Below are 17,455 nucleotides of genomic sequence, written 5' to 3'. Positions count from 1 at the left end.
TTCACATGCAATGAGGGATGCAATGCATTGGGATTGGCAAATTCTGTGGTGGAATGATACATGATTACAATTGTGGTATTGTTAGTAGGCGGTGAAGCAACCTAAGAACTTTTCAAATATCTTGCCAGATGCCTTGCCAAGTGGGCTGAAAGATGTACTACAGGGAACTGGAAGTAGCCCAGTGAACTTGGACTTAAAGGGCTTTTGAAATGTATCTCCCTCCAATACCAGGGACAAACTTGAAATCATCTTCAGATAAAGGCAACATTTGTGGAGGTAACAGAACAATAGCTAGGACCACTCACCTTCCTGAATATTAAGAGACACAAATTCCTTTTTTTTTCAGGCCACTGTACTTTCGAGTCTCTTAATTATAGCAACTTAGACTTTCCTTTAATAAATATGGGTATGTTATAAATACATATCATAAATATTTGGGGGTGGAAGCAATGAAATGATGAAAGTAAAGGTAGTAAATGGTAAGTGCTAAGTCAGAGGAAGGAGGAAGCCCTGTGAGCTAGGGAATAGCCTTCTGTTTCAGTCAGCATCCTCTAGAGAAACCAAACCTACTACATACACATTTTTATTTTTTCTTCTTCCCAGAGACTTATTTTAAGGAGTTGGCTCGAGTGATGTGCAATGTGGAGGCTGGCAAGTCTGAATCCATAGGGCAGGCAGACTGGCTGGCTGGAAACTCAGGCAGGAGTTACTGTTGCAAGCTTGAGACAGAAATTCTTCTCCAGTAAACCTCAGTGTTTGCTCTTACGGCCTTCCACTGATTTGATGAGGCCTACAACATTATTGTGGATAAACTATTAAGTCAAGTGCTCGAAGATATTAACCACATCTGCAAAAGACTTCTAGATTCCTGCTTGATTAAATAACTCAGTACTATAGCCTAGCTCAGTTGATATGTAAAACTAACCATCACAACTTCTCACAGGAAGTGAAATTTAAGCTCAACCTTGAAAAATGGATAAGATTTCAATAAGCACATGGCTTACATCAGGCTGATTTTCACACACTTATTATCTGGGCATGTGTTCCTGAAGCTGTAACTTTCTTCATAGATCTAAACTGTCTAATTTAAGCCTCGGCTCCATATGGAGAAAGAAATAATTTAAACTCAGTCTGGTTCAATCAGTTAGTGAAATGCTGCAACTCTGAAGGGCCATTTGTTCAGATAATGCAACACCGAATGGCACAAGTGGCTCCTGTGGCCCTGTACACACACAGACACTTGCATTACATTTGTTGAGTTGCTTCTGTGAAAGAAAATTAGCCCAGTAGAAGTTCCCCTGTCTCCCTCGCTCCTCCTCCAACCCACACACACACACAACATCCAGTTAACTCCAGTGCTTTGCATGTGATATCCAGCAACTTGGAAAGCACAAACTCTGGGTGAAGGTGGAGCAAAAAACTTAGGCAATTCACAAATACTTGTGAAATTCAAGTACTTAGTTCTTCCGAGAAACAATGAAACCCTAAGGTTAAGTAGACTTAAATCAAGCAAAGTTGTGGTTTCATTTGAGAAGAGAACGAAGGAATTAATATGCTGGAAATCAAGACTGTCTCTGGGTCTAAAAGTAGGCAGCTATATGGAAGGATCCCACCAGATGGCTCCCCTGCCTGCCTCAAAGTCTCCACCATCTGCTTCAATTTATCAGCACTGAGACTTCATTTCCTTCCGTTAAAGCTTGATCACTTTTTAAATGCTTTAGACTTTCTGAGAAAAAAAGATTTTGATCAAGAGAAAGAATAGAGCTTGTGAGAACATGAAGATAAAAGAATTGAGAAGTGAAATGCTGTTGGCTCTGAAGATAAACTTTGCCAGATTCACTACAATCTAAACTATTCTTACTACCTCACTAGAACACTTAAGTCCAGTTCAGAATGCACCATTGATCTTGGTCCTGTTTATTATCTACTAAAGTGTAGAGAATACAGAGGAATAATCACTGTTAAAGTGGTTTGAATGAAAGACTATGGCTGTTAAAAGAGTAACCACTACAGTTTGCATTCTCCTGCACCCCTTCCTCCACAAAAAAAAAAAAAAACTTAAATGAGGAGCAGTCATTTAGCCTAATAGTTAAGACACCAATATCCATGATGGAGTACCTGGGTTTGATTCCCAGTTCTGGCTCCTGACTCCAGCTTCTTGACAATGAAAATATTGAGAGGCAGCAATGATGGCTCAAGTTAATTGGCTTTCTGCCATCCACATGAGAGATCTGAAATGCATTCCTGCCTCCTGATTTTGGCCCTGGCTGTTGCAGACATTTGGGGAGTGAATCTGTGAATGAGAACTCTCTGTCAGTCTCTCTCTCTCTCTACTCTTTGCAAATAAACAAAATTTAGAAAAAACTAGATGTCTAGACAAAAATGAGACTACCGTTTTAAAATATTGCATAATAGGCAACTCAGCACTATAATGTATAAGAGAAGGGGATAAAGCAAGATGTACCCTACATTTTCTCTTTCCTCCTGGATGCAATTTCCTGGCAGTGGCTCAGGAAAGAAGAACCCAAATAGAGGCTGGTGGTCTTGCTGAGTGGAGACAGGGATTATAAATAATGAGAAGGAGGAAGTTTTACAGATGAAATGATCCAGATATCTGCACAGAGGTCTTTTTGAGACTTTGGCAATCAATATGTGCATGCAAAGAATGAAACTCCAGGATGCCAGAAAGAGAACTGGGAAAGAACAGCTACTGGGACAGTGTAAGCCCAGTAGTTCCCAGGGCTCACACAGGAATGGGACTGAATCAGGTTCCTACCCATCAGAGCAGAAAGACGTTGCTGAATACATAGGAAATTCAGCAAAGACCCCAGATGGGTCAAACCTTATTAGTGAGGCTAAACTATACCTAGAGTAAAGCTTTGACACACTAAAAAAAAACTTGAAAAGAACGCTCAGAAAAGATTACACTTGCAGATAACTTCCTGGTAGAACAAAATCAAGCAATTTTTAAGGAAATACAACAATATCCAGCACTTAGTAATGTGAAATATAAGTTCAACATTTGATAAAATTCACTAGAAAACATGCAAACACATATGAAAATGTGACCCATAACATACAGGAAAAAAACAATTGGTTGGTAGAACAAGATTCAGAAATGACAGGTGATGGCATTAATTAGACAAGAACTTTCAAGGACATATCAGAAATAATATAAATATGTTCAAGGATTTATTTTTTCCCAAAGAAATCTTTTATTCAAGGAATACAAACTTCATAAGTAGAACTTTAAGAATATAGTGATTCTCCCACCATACCTGTCCTTCTACTCCTTCTCCTTCTCCCTCTCCCATTCCCAGTCCCATGCTCCATTAAGATTCATTTTCAATTAACTTTATACACAGAAGACCAACTCTATACTAAGTAAAGATTTTAACAATGTCCACACACACACATAACAAAACTGTTTGAGATCAAGTTTTACAATTAACTCTTAATACAGCTCACTGAGCACAGAAGTCCTGCATGGGAAATTAGTGCACAGTGACTCGTGTTGTTAACTTAACAATTATGTTAAATTAACTTTTATGTATGACATCAGTGGAAGCCTTTTGAATCCACAAACTCTGTCAGTATTTAGACAAGGCTGTAAGCAAAGTGGAAATTCTCTCCTCTATTCAGAGAAAAGTACATCCTTCTTTGATGGCCGCTTCTTTCAGCTGGGGTCTCACTCACAGAGATCATTCATGTAGAACATTTTTTGCCTCAGTGTTTTGGCTTCCCATTCAGGAAATGCTCTCATGGGCCTTTCCACCAGACCAGGAAGCCTTAAGGGCTGATTCTGAGGTCAGAGTGCTATTTAAAGCTATTATCATTCTATGAGTCTCCTATGTGGACCACTTCCCATGTTGGAACATTCTATCCTTTTTAATGCTATCTATTATTATTACCACACACTTGATCCTATTTATATGATCACTTTAACACTTAATTCTATCTATATGTTCACTTTAGCACTTAATATGATTACTTTAATAATTAAGATGGCATTTTACCACCCAGCTTAATGGGTTTTGGAGTCCCCTGGCAAGGTTTTAAACTGTACCCTTAGAAGTAAGTCTGTAGGAATATATGCAGAACTATATGCTTTATATTTAAAACTTCCTCCTCTCTCTCTTATTTTTTACTGAGATGCATCCTCAATTGGCTTTATACACATTTGATTAACTCTATGTTAAGTAAAGAGCTCAACAGATAATTTGAAGAAAAAAAAAACCTGTTCCTCAACAGTTAAGACAGTGCTATTCAAGTCATTGCTTCTCGAAGTGTCAATTTCACTTCTACAGATTTCCTTTTAGGTGCTCCATTAGTTATCACAGACCAAAAGACCATATGGTATTTGTCTCTTTGGGACTGGCTTATTTCACTAAGTATGATGCTTTCCAGATTCATCCATTTTGTTGCAAATGCCTGGATTTCATTTTTTTTTACCACTGTGTAGTATTCCACAGAGTACATATCCCATAATTTCTTTACCCAGTCTTCAGTTGATGGGCATTCAGGTTGATTCCACATCTTAGCTATTGTGAATTGAGCTGCAATAAACATGGGGGTGCAGATAACTCTTTTATTTACTGATTTAATTTCCTTTGGGTAAATTCCCAGGAGAGGGTTGGCTGGGTCATATGGTAGGTCTATATTCAGATTTCTGAGGTATTTCCATACTGTCTTCCACAGTGGCTTTACCAGTTTACATTCCCACCAATAGTGGATTAGGGTACCTTTTTCCCCACATCTTCTCCAGCATTTATTGTTTGTTGATTTCTGTAGGAAAGCCATTCTGACAGTGGTGAGGTGAAACCTCATTGTAGTTTTGATTTGCATTTCTGTGATGGCTAGTGATCCTGAACATTCTTTCATGTGTCTGTCAGCCATTTGGATTTCATCTTTTGAAAAATGTCTGTTTAAGTGCTTTGCCTATTTCTTAATGGGGTTGTTTGTTTTGTTGTTGTAGAGTTTCTTGATCTCTTTACATATTCTGATTCTTAATCCTTTATCAGTTGTATAGTTTGCAAGTAATTTCTCTCATTCTGTCGGTTGCCTCTTCACTTTGCTGAGCATTTCTTTTGCATTACAGAAGCTTCTCAATTTGATGTAATTAATGTGTTAATTTGGCTTTGTTTGCCCATGCCTCTGTGGTCTTTTCCAAGAAGTCTTTGCCTTTTCTAATGTCTTGCAGTGATTCCCCAATGTTTTCTAATAATTTGATGCTGTCAGGTCATTGTTTTAGGTCTTTAGTCCATTTTGAATGGATTTTTGTATAAGGTACAAGGTAGGGGCCTTGTTTCATACTTCTGCATATGGAAATTCCTTTTTCCAGCACCGTTTGCTGAAGAGACTGTCCTTGCTCCAGGGATTGGTTTTAGCATTCTTGGTCAAATATAAGTTACTGTAGATGCATGGACTGTTTTCTGGCATTTCTATTCTGTTCCATTGGTCTACCCATCTGTTTTTGTACCAGTATCAGGCTGTTTTGATTATAACTGCCTTGTAGTATGTCTTGAAATCTGGTATTGTGATGCCTCTGGCTTTATTTTTGTTGTATAAGATTGCTTTAGCTGTTCAAGGTCTCCTGTGTTTCCATATGCATTTCAGCAGCATTTTTTCCAGATCTGAGAAGAATGTCTTTGGTATTTTGATTGGTATCTCATTGAATTTGTAAATTGCTTTCAGATGAATGGAGCAGAATAAATCTCCTGTCTGATAAGCTGATCTCCTCTCCTCAAAGGAGGTCAGTGCCTGAGTGCTAGCCCCAGTGGGTATAATATCCTTCTGCTTTGCCCCAAGGCCACACAAAGGATCTGTGCAGTCCTTAGTGTAATCTCAGATTCCCCAATAATGTCTCTAACCAGGGAGCCCTGAGCATGTGGAGCTCCCACAGTGACTGCCCAAAGTCCCAGCCACACAGTGAGCCCTCCCACACTGCCTCAGTTTTTTCACAGTCCCAGCACACAAGCCTCCCATAGTCATGAGCACCCAGCCCCCTATCAGTTCTCCCCACCAGACTCAGGAGTCTCCACTCAGCTGGTTGCTGGGTGCCAACATGAGTTGGCACAGCTCTTACATATGTCCAAAATGGCATCTGCTCTCTATCGGCTTGTTACTGGAAACAGTTGCAAGGTGACAAGAGAGAGAGAAATGTGTCCCTCCTTTTCTTTTTTTTTCTCTCCTCTAGTTTGGTAGGTACACTATCCCATGGGGCTCTAAGCTGAATTCTCTCTAGGCTCTTCCTGTAGCTTTATTGCCAGTGGCTTGGGCTGCTGGAGTCCTGAGTTGTGGGTGTCCATGCCCTCCACGTAAGTCCACGGTGTCCCTCTAAACTGCATAGAGTTTCCTCTGCTCTCCATTGTTGTGCTCTCCATTCCAGCTTCTTGCATTTAATGCACATCCTGGGAGGCAGGTTCCTGCCATCCTCACAGAAAAAGACACATTAGTTCTGGGCTCCTCCTTTTGACCTGACACAGGGAGTGAATCAACACATGGGAGATCACTCTCTCTGTCTCTGTCTCTGTCTCTGTCTCTTCTCCCAGATTTTCAAATAAATAATTTTTTAAAATCTTTATAATATTTGAAGTGAAAATTTCATTGGACAGAAAAAACAGCAGGTTAAACACTAGCAAACACAGAATCAGTAAACCTGAAAAGAAGGCAATAGATACTATCAAAAAAATCACAAAGAGAAAAGCAACTAGACTGTAAGAGTACAAGCAGGTGCTGGTGCTATTACATAGTAGGTGAAGCCTCTGCCTGTGGTGCTGGCATCCCATATGGGCACTGGTTCAAGTTCTGGTTTCTTCATTTCTTATCTAGCTCATTACTAATGGCCTGGGAAAGCAGTGGAAGATGGCCCAAGTGCTTGGGCCCCTGCATCCACATGGGAGACCTGAAAGAAGCTCCTGGCTCCTGGCTTCAGAGTGGCCCAGCTCTGGCCGTTGCTGCCATTTGGAGAGTAAGTCAGTGGATGGAAGACCTCTCTCTCTGTCTCTCCCCCTCTCTGTCATTAACTCTGCCTCTCAAATAAATAAATCTTTAAAAAAATACAAGCAGTGGCAGAACATAGGTCCTTTGGCAAGAATAGTGTCATTCTTTCCATTTGAAAATGACTGTGCATCTAAATAGACAATCAAGCTGAGGTATCCACTGGTCAGTGGATCGACTGACATTTTCATGTTGCTAGATACATAGGTGCCTTCTTCCCTCCTTATTCTGTCATGTCTATTCTTTCAGAGGAGGAGCTTAGTCTAAAAGGAAAGACTTTCCACAGTAAGGAACATCTAATTTTTAAAGCTATTTTTGAAAATATTTATTTATTTTCATCTACTTGAAAGAGCAAGAATGAGAGAGAGATTGACTACTTCAGTTCCTACCACCCAAGTGAGAGACCTAGAATTCTAGGCTCCTTGCTTTGGCCTGGCTCAGCCTTGACTGTTGTGGATATTTGAGGAGTGAAGATCTCTGGAAATCTGTCTCTGTCTTTCAAGTAACTAAAAATTAAAATAAGACTAAGTGTGCAGGGAGAAGTCTCCTGGATCTCTGTCCTCTGACTGCTCACACACCTCACTCTCAAGTAAGCATTGTTTTTAGTTTTTGTTCATCCTTCCAGAGATTCTTTTTTTTTAAAGATTTATTTTATTTATTTGACAGGCAGCGTTACAGAGAGAGACAGAGACAGAGAGAGAGGTCTTACATCGCTGGCTCACTCCCCAGATGGCCGCCATCAGCCGGAGCTGCACCGATCCGAAGCCAGGAGCCAGGAGCTTCTTCTGGGTTTCCCACGTGGGTGCAGTGGGTCTCCCACTGCTATCCCAGACCATAGCAGAGAGCTGGATTGGAAGAGGAGCAGCCAGGACTAGAACTGGCGCCTATATGGGATGCTGGCACTTCAGGCCAGGGCGTTAACCTGCTGTGCCACAGCGTCGGCCCCCCAAGAGATTCTTAATGCACACAAAATGCAAAATTTATGTATCTTCTTCTTTTTAATTTTTGCAGAAAAAAGATCACACTACATGTGCTATTCTGGACTTTTTGTTTGTTTATTTAATGGTATATCTTTTTTTTTAACTTTTATTTAATGAATATAAATTTCCAAAGTACGATTTATGGATTACAATGGCTTCCCCCACATACCGTCCCTCCCACCCACTACCCTCCCCTTTCCCACTCCCTCTCCCCTTCCATTCACATCAAGATTCATCTTCGATTATCTTAATATACAGAAGATCAGCTTAGTATACATTAAGTAAGGATTTCAACAGTTTGCTCCCACACAGAAACATAAAGTGAAAAATAATAGATGATTTTTTTAAATGATGATGAAATCAGATCAGACCTATTGTCATGTTTAATCCCAGTGAGAGTCAAGTTGGGAGTTGATAATTTCTTTTTTTTTTTTTTTTTTTTTTTACAGAGGATCAGTTTAGTATACATTAAGTAAAGATTTCAACAGTTTGCACCCCCATAGAAACACAAAGTGAAATATACTGTTTGAGTACTCGTTATAGCATTAAATCTCAATATACAGCACATTAAGGACAGAGATCCTACATGAGGAGTAAGTGCACAGTGACTCCTGTTGTTGACTTTACCAATTGACACTCCTGTCTATGGCATCAGTAGTCTCCCTATGCTCCAGTCATGAGTTTCCAAGGCTATGGAAGCCCTCTGAGTTCTCCGATTCTTATCTTGTTTAGACAAGGTCATAGTCAAAGTGGAGGTTCTCTCCTCCCTTCAGAGAAAGGTACCTCCTTCTTTGAAGACCTGTTCTTTCCACTGGGATCTCACTCGCAGAGAAATACCATATGTTCTCCCTGATCGGTGACAACTGACTGAACACCAAAAAGGAAACCTCCTGAAGTGAAATGGACACTATGAGAAACGGTGACTTGATCAGCATAGCCCTGACTGTTAATGAACAACTTAATACATTATCCCTCTTAGTAGTTTTTTTTGTCTGTTCTACTTAATATGACTGGTTGAATTCTGTAATTAATACACAGTTATTCTTAAGTGTTAAAAATTAACTGAAATGTGATCCCTGTTAAACATAAGAGTGGGAATGAGAGAGGGAAGAGATGTATAATTTGGGACATGCTCAAGCTGACTTGCCCCAAATGGTAGAGTTAGAAACATAGCAGGGGATTCCAATTCAATCCCATCAAGGTGGCATGTACCAATGCCATCTCACTATTCCAAGTGATCAATTTCAGTTCACAATTGATCATAATGAAAGCACTAAGAGTCAAAGGGAGCACATAAACAAGTCTAGTACCTGCTAACACTAACCGATGGAATAAATAAAGGGGAGAGTGATCCAACATGGGAAGTGAGATACTCAGCAGACTCATAGAATGGCAGATGTCCTAAATATTTAATGGTATATCTTAAAGATATTTCCCTTCTGATACATGAATGGCTTTCTCATTTTTTACACAGACAATATTCCATTTATATATGTTGTGAAATTTTACCCAATTTCTAATGAACTCAATGTCTAACCCTGTACATACATCAAGTCACATGAGTAGAAGCAACTTTAGGGTGTTTTCCCAGAATTGGTACTTCCCACCCTTTTACACAAATTAGTTTCATAGAGGACAAGGGATTATTGTGCAGGTTCTGCTAAAAAGAATCACTTAGAAAACCTGTAGGGAATTGGCTGGCACCATAGCTCCTATTTCTCTGAACTTAAAGTGTAGGTCCTTGGTACTTTTTGTTCTCAACTTTGAGTACCAATTGCCAGTTCTGGGAAAACAGGAAGATCCCAAGTGCTACCTTGCTGGGCTAAGCTCTTGCTTTAACAACTTGTTTATTTCCTCTACTCCAGTGAGGGGTGAGGTATTGAACTGCAAGTCTCCCTCCCCTAGATCTGGAACCCTCCACTGGACTGGGCTTGGTTAGCCCCAAAGGTTCAGGCTGGGTCTAGGGCTGGGCAACCATAGAATACAAAATAATTGACATTCATGGAAAATAGGTATTACTAGAAGTCCAAGGTTAAATTCCTGGGATATCAGAGGACTGAGAAGAATCTGACTGGAAGCCAGAAATGGTCCAAAGCCAAGGGCATACATAAACACTGAGATGCATTTCAAGAGCCAAGAACAGCTGGCCAGAAATGACTTAGAAGCCAGAGACCAGACCTAGAATGAAGACTGAGAAAATAAAGTCAAAATCAAAATCTATCCTGACCAACAATAACAATATCAGGAACAATTTTCCAAGTATCCACCATGTGCCAAGCACTTTTGCAGGTGCCAAAGATAGAGCAACAAACAAAACAGACTGTGTTACTGCTCTCCCTCAAGGTGGAGACAGACAATAAGACAAGACTGCCAGGTAGTATCAGTTTGATAAAAGAAGGCAAAGTAGGCTAAGGGGATAGAACAACAAAAGGTGATTCCTATTTAAAGTAGAGTGGAGAGGGAAGGCTTGTATGAGAAGATGGCAGTTGATGAACTGAACGAAGGAAACAACCATGAAACTACCTGGAGAAGGGAATTTCAAGAAAGCACCAAAGAACTGAGGTTAAAGAAAAAGCTGGGAGGTCAGGATGGCTGGAGTGGAGTTATTGATAGGGTGCTGAAGCTGAAGCTGGAGAGGTGGGCAGCAGCTAGGTTATCTGAGGACTTTTGAGCTACAGTAAGAGCTACTCTATTTTTTTTTTTTTTGACAGGCAGAGTGGACAGTGAGCGAGAGAGAGAGAGAGAGAGAAGGTCTTCCTTTTCTGTTGGTTCACCCTTCAATGGCCGCCGCGGCCGGCGCGCTGCGGCCGGCGCACTGCGCTGATATGAAGCCAGGAGCCAGGTGCTTCTCCTGGTCTCGCATGGGGTGCAGGGCCCAAGCACTTGGGCCATCCTCCACTGCACTCCCTGGCCACAGCAGAGAGCTGGCCTGGAAGAGGGGCAACTGGGACAGAATCTGGCGCCCCGACCAGGACTAGAACCCGGTGTGCCGGTGCCACAGGTAGAGGATTAGCCTAGTGAGCCGCGGCGCCGGCCAGAGCTACTCTATTTTAAGAGTGGTTGGGAATTACTCAGAGGGTAGAGGAGGGGAGATTTGAGAAAGGCTGATACAGGTCCTGAGTTATATTTTTAAAAAGTCACTCTGGGGCCAGCCCTGTGGCACAGCAAGTTAAGCAACCACCTGTGATGCCAATATCCTATACAGGCACCTGTTGGAGTCTCAAGGCTCCACTTCTGATCCAGCATCCTGTTAATGTGCCAGAGAAACCAGTGGAATATGGGCCAAGTACTTGGGTACCTTTATTCATGTCTGGGAGCCAGAAGGAGTTCCAGGCTCCTAGCTTCAGCTTGCCCCAGGCACAACTGTTGTGGTCATTTGGGGAGTGAATAGAAGGTATCTTTTTCTTTTTCTCTCTCTCCCTCTCTGTGACTCTGCCTCTTAAATAAATAAATCAATCATTTTAAAAAGATACCTGTTCACTCCTCACTCAGGCACCTCAAAGTTTGTAGAGCACAAACTATTTCATTATCAGGGCCCACCATATTGCTTTCCTAAATGCCTGTGCCAAACACAAACTCTAGTTTCCATCCTAAAAGATAAAGGACAATTTATAATCTCTCAAATGCAATTTTTCAACTTCAGAAAACCCAAAGCCAGGTGATGAGTTCTTGGAAAAGACCCCCAAAAGCACAGGGAACAAAAGCAAACCTAGGGGCCAGTGCTGTGGTGTAGCAGGTAAAGCCGTTGCCTGTGGTGCCAGCATCCCATATGGGTGCCGGTTCAAGTCCTGCCTGCTCCACTTCTGATCCAGCTCTCTAATACGGCCTGCGAAAGCAGAGAAGATGGCCCAAGTGCTCCTGCATGGGAAGACCTGGAGGAAGCTCCTGACTCCTGGCTTCAGATCAGCACAGCTCCGGCCATTGCGGCCAGTTGGGGAGCGAACCAGCAGATGGAAGACCTCTCTCTCCGCCTCTCCTTCTCTCTGTGTAACTCTGACTTTCAAATAAATAAATAAATCTTAAAAAAAAAAAAAAGCGGGGCTGACGCTGTGGCGTAGCGGGTAAAGCCGCCGCCTGCGGTGCCAACATTCCATATGGGTGCCGGTTTGAAACCTGGCTGCTCCACTTCTGATCCAGCTCTCTGCTATGACCTGGGAAAGCAGTGCAAGATGGCCCAAGTCCTTGAGCCCCTGCACCTACGTGGGAGACCTGGAAGAACTCCTGGCTCCTGGCTTTGGATCAGCACAGCTCCAGCCCGTTGCGGCCATCTGGGGAGTGAACAATTGATGGAAGACCTCTCTCTCTCTCTCTCTCTCTCTCTCCCTCTCCCTCTCCTCTCTCTCTGTAACTGTGACTTTCAAGTAAAATAAATAAATCTTTAAAGAAAAATGAAAAGCAAAACTAGACAAATGGGATTATATCAAAATCAGAAGCTTTTGCACAGCAAAGAAAACAATCAATAGAGTGAAGAGACATCTGACTGAATGGCATAAAATATTTCAAGCTACTTATACAACAAAGGAATAATGTCTACAACATATCCACAACTCAAAAAACTCAACACCAAAAAAAAAAAAAAAACCCAAAAAACAAACAAACAAAAAAACAGTTCATTTAAGCAACAGGCAAAGGACTTAGACAGAGGGTTCTCCAAAGAAGAAATACAAATGGCTAACAAATATATGAAAAATGCTCAACATCACTAGCTATCAGGAAAATGCAAATCAATACCACAGTGAGATATCACCTCATTCCTGTCAGAATGGCTATTATCAAAAAGACAGAAAGTATCAAATGCTGGTGAAGATATGGACAAAGGGGAACACTTACACTCTATTGGTGGGAATGTAATTTAGTGCAGCACTGTGGAAAACAGTGTGGTGATTTCTTAAAAAACTAGAAATAGACTTCCCATATGATCCAGTAATCCCACTGCTGAGTATATAGCCAAAAGACTTGAACACAATTTATCAAAGAGATTCCTGCACCACCATGTTTATAGCAGCACTGTTCACAATAGCCAAAATTTGCAATCAACCAAGGTGTCCCTCATCAGATGAATGGATAAGGAAAATGTGGTATCACTCAGCTATAAAAAAGAGTAAGGAGTATCATTCAGCAATAAAAAAGGATGAAATTCCGTTATTTGCAGCAAAATGGATGCAACTGGAGGACAGCATGTTGAGTGAAATAAGCTGGACCCAGGAGGCAAATACCTCATGGTCTCCCTTATATGCAGGAGCTAAAATTTAAAAAACAAACAAAAGGAAATAAATGTCTGTGTATCAGTATTGCTGCAAATATAGTTTTGTAAAGCTTTGTTTTATATCTTTGTGAAACCGACGGTTAAGATTGTTATACCAAAATTTACTGTATATGGGTGAAATGGTCATTTTTCCATTCAATTACTGTTTATAGCTGTTGTCTATAATCCCACTAAACTAAGGTCTTTTTGCTTTTGACTTCTTAAGCTCTTATTTACTGAAGTATTAATTATTTTTAGTGGAATGTAATTTTAACATGTTATCTCAAAAACTGAAAAAAAAAAAAGGAAGGGAGAAGGAAAGAGGGTGGGAAGAGTGAGGATGAGAGGGAGGAAGGAAGGGAATATCATCACATTCTTAGAATCGTATCCAGAAATCACATTAAATCTGTTAATAACTAATTAAAATCAAAATTAAAATAAATTTTTAGGACTAGCGCTGTGGCGTAGCCTGTGAAGCTTGCAGCCTGCTGTGCCAGCATCCCATATGGGTACCAGTTCAAGTCCCGGCTGTTCCACTTCTGATCCATCTCTCTGCTATGGCCTGGGAAAGCAGTGGAAGATGGCCCAAGTCCTTGGGCCCCTGTTCCCCTGTCGGAGACCCAGAGGAAGCTTTTGGCTCCTGGTTTCAGATCAGCTCAGTTCTGGCCGTTTGGGGAGTGAACCAGTGGATGGAAGACCTCTCTACCCCTCTCTCTGCTTCTGCCTCTCTGTAACTCCAACTTTCAAGTAAATAAACAAAATATTAAAAATTTTTTTAAAAGAAAATCCTGTTATAGTATCTTATTCCGTCTTTCATTTTATTTCATAGCACCTAACACTATCTATAGTTATATATTCATTTGTGTGAGTATCTGAGGTATCTTTTACTATGAAACACATATCCCCAAATATTATTCCAGTTTCTAGGGGTCATTTTCCATGGGTTCTGTGAGTACAGCTTAGCTGGGTCTTCTAAAACAGGGTATCTCACAGGTTGCAATCATGGTGCTATCTCAGCAATCCCCAAAACCTGCCTACCACAAGTTAGTGCCTATCCTCCCGCCTCTTCACTTTACTGTAAACTTTTTGAATGGCAGGATTACACTTATTTGTTCACGACTATTTTCCTAGCACCTAGTACAACATACAGAGAAATTAGGACTTAATACCAAAATCAGAATAAATATGTTTACTAACTATAAATACTAATGGCTAAATAAAATAAAGGATATTTCTATTATTGTTTACAGAATGTATTGTTTGAATCATCTGTATTATACACAAACACACTATTTTTTTTCTATTACATCTTTTTGTTGTCATCCTAAGTCTTACTGAAATGCAAGATGCCACAGAGATACAAAGCTACACACTGATGTTGTATTTTGGAGCTATCTATGAAACAAACAAAATTACAGGTGAAATGATAGATGTCAAGTACTACATAGGGAAAAGGAACTTTGCAGACACTGATGCTAGGGTGGGGGAGAGCCAACACCAATGCTCTCTTAACAAATCCTGTCTTGATAGATGAGCAGGACCTGCATGAGTGGAAGTCATGGAGAGCTTCCAGGAGGAAAAAACACCCAGACAAGGATTATTTTTTAAAAGATTTATGTATTTATTCAAATGACAGAGAGAGATGGAGAGAAAGAGAGAGATCAAGATCTTCCATCTACTGGTTCATACCCCAAATGCCAGCAACAGCCAGAGTTGGGCCAGGCTGAAGCCAGGAGACAGGAACTCCATGCTGGTCCTATGTATGTATGTATGCAGGGGTCCAAGTACTGGGCCATCTTCAATATCTTTCCTGGCACATGAGCAGGAAACTGGATCTGAAGCAGAGCAGCTGGGACTTGAACTGGCATTGCTATGGGATGCCAGTATCTCAAGCAGCAGCTTAACCCACTGCACCCCAATGCCAGCACCATAGACAAGACCTGAAAACAAAATTGTATATTCTATGCACAGGGATCCATAGTTGAGCAACTGCCGAAAGAAAGGAGTGCTCTAGGGAGAACTTGAGACAAAGTAGGGGAGGCACAGAATCTTAAAAATGATGGAATTGGTATGGATCTTCATGGTCATAAAATCAAATCATTTCATGTTAAATATGAGGCAGCTGAGGGCATAAAGAGATCAGATGACCTGCCCTATGTGCCACAAGTCAACAGCAGAGTAGGAAGTATCAGAGTACAAACAACATATACTTTGGTGTTAAATACTGGATTTGAGAACCATCTCTGCCATCTATGAGATTGACCTTAGGTAAATAACAACATCTTTTTTTAAAAAAAATATTTACTTTATTTATTTGAAAGGTAGAGTTATATATAGGGAGGGAAAAAGAGAGAGAGAGAGCAAGTAAGCAGGAGAGAGATCAACAGATCTTATATCCACTGGTTCATTCCCCAAATGGCAGCATCAGTCAGAGAACAACAACTCTTAACATCAGTTTTCTCGTCTGTAAAATGGTGCTAAGTCTATACTACTTGAGGTTTCTTTGATAATTAAATTAGCTGGTATTAGGTTTGTTCTACACAATCTGTGTGTGTGTGTGCGTGTGTGTGTGTGTGTGTGTGTGTGTAGGGTACTTCAAAAATTCATGGAGGGCCAGCATTGTGTTGTAGCAGGTAAAACTACTGCCTGAAATACTGGTATTCTTTATGGGAGCCACATGTCCCAGTTACTCCACTTCCAATCCAGCTGCCTGCTAATGACCTAGGAAAGGCACTGGAAAATAGCCTGAGTGTTTGGGTCCCTGCTCTCACCCTTGTGGGAGACTTGAATGAAGCTCGGGGCTCTTGGCTTTGGCCTGGCCCAGAGTTGGATGTTGCGGACATCTGGGGAGTGAACCAATGTATGGAATCCAATGTATGTATCTCTCCCTGTCTCTGTAACTCTGCTTTCCAAATAAGTAAATAAATCTTTTTTAAAAAATTCATGGAAATTAAATTAAAACATTATTTGAATGCAACAATTTTGAAATTCATGTGTAGTTCTTTCATATTATGCATTTTCCCACAAACTTTTTGAAATATATATATATATATACACACATGTATGTGCGTATATATGCATATGTATGTATATAGTGTTTGTGTGTGTGTGTTCTGAAAACAGGCATCTCTGAACCAGAGAACAAATCATTTATTACTCACAGAGCATTTTAGCACTGATTTCCCAAGTCTCAAGCCCCACAAGGCAACATGGTAAGGGCCTGATACTACATTTCACATGCAACGGAATTGTATCACAGAAGAAGAATGCCAAAATTTTGAGACTTGGAGTTTATTTAAGGCTTCATTTGCTCATCCTCTCAGAGAGAAAGAGGAGATGAGGAGACTTTACTCTGGAATGTAAGTAAATGCCTCAGAGGGAGATGAGCAAATGCCCCCAGGTAAATAGCTCCAGAGCAGTACTCCACCCCCAGTTTTCTAGGTCTGTTTCTCACTCAGTCATTCTTGAACCAAATCTGTCAGTGCTCTGTTCAAAATGCTCAGATAGTAGTGGTATTTGGTGTAGCAGTTAAGACACTGGTGGGGTACCTATATCCCTTATCAAAGTGCCTGGGTTTGAGTCATGGTTCTGCTTCCAATTCCAGATTCCTGCTGATGTGCACCTGGAGAGGCAGCAGATAATGTCTCAAGTACTTGAGTCCTTCATGGAGACCTGGATAGACCTGTGGGATCCTGTTTTCTGCCTGACCAAGCCCTGTCTGTTGTGGGCATTTGTGGCGTGAACCAGTGGATAAATTATGTTTCTTTGTCTGTCTTTCTCTGCCTATCAAACAAATAAAAATGAATCAATTAAAAATCTAAAAAGTCCATATAGTGCAGAAATGTGAAAATATTAATGGATAATTGCAAACCAACAGGAAGTACCCAGGAATTGAGTCCTTTTATGAGTTGAATAATAGTACTCTTTACTTTCAAACCTTTCCCCTCAGATGCCACTGTTGTTGACAAACCAAAGGCTTACCGGTCACTAGTGGCCAAGGTGAATAGCCCCACTATTACACTGATTGCATCACAGCGTAAAGGCTTTCCTTTGGTCATTTCCTGGATTAGAACTCAACAATCTGTTGGATGCTCTCTTGCCTTCTTCCACATATAATTTTTGCAGATGGAAGATTCTGGAAAGTATATTATGTGTAGTGGGATAAAAATTTTAACTGCCTTCCCCCAAACTTGGCAGCTCCACATGGCTTCATTATTATTTTGAGAAACTG

Source organism: Oryctolagus cuniculus, chromosome 2, assembly GCF_964237555.1.
Source record: "Oryctolagus cuniculus chromosome 2, mOryCun1.1, whole genome shotgun sequence".
Lineage (NCBI taxonomy): Eukaryota > Metazoa > Chordata > Mammalia > Lagomorpha > Leporidae > Oryctolagus > Oryctolagus cuniculus.
Note: the sequence above shows the minus strand (reverse complement) of the source record.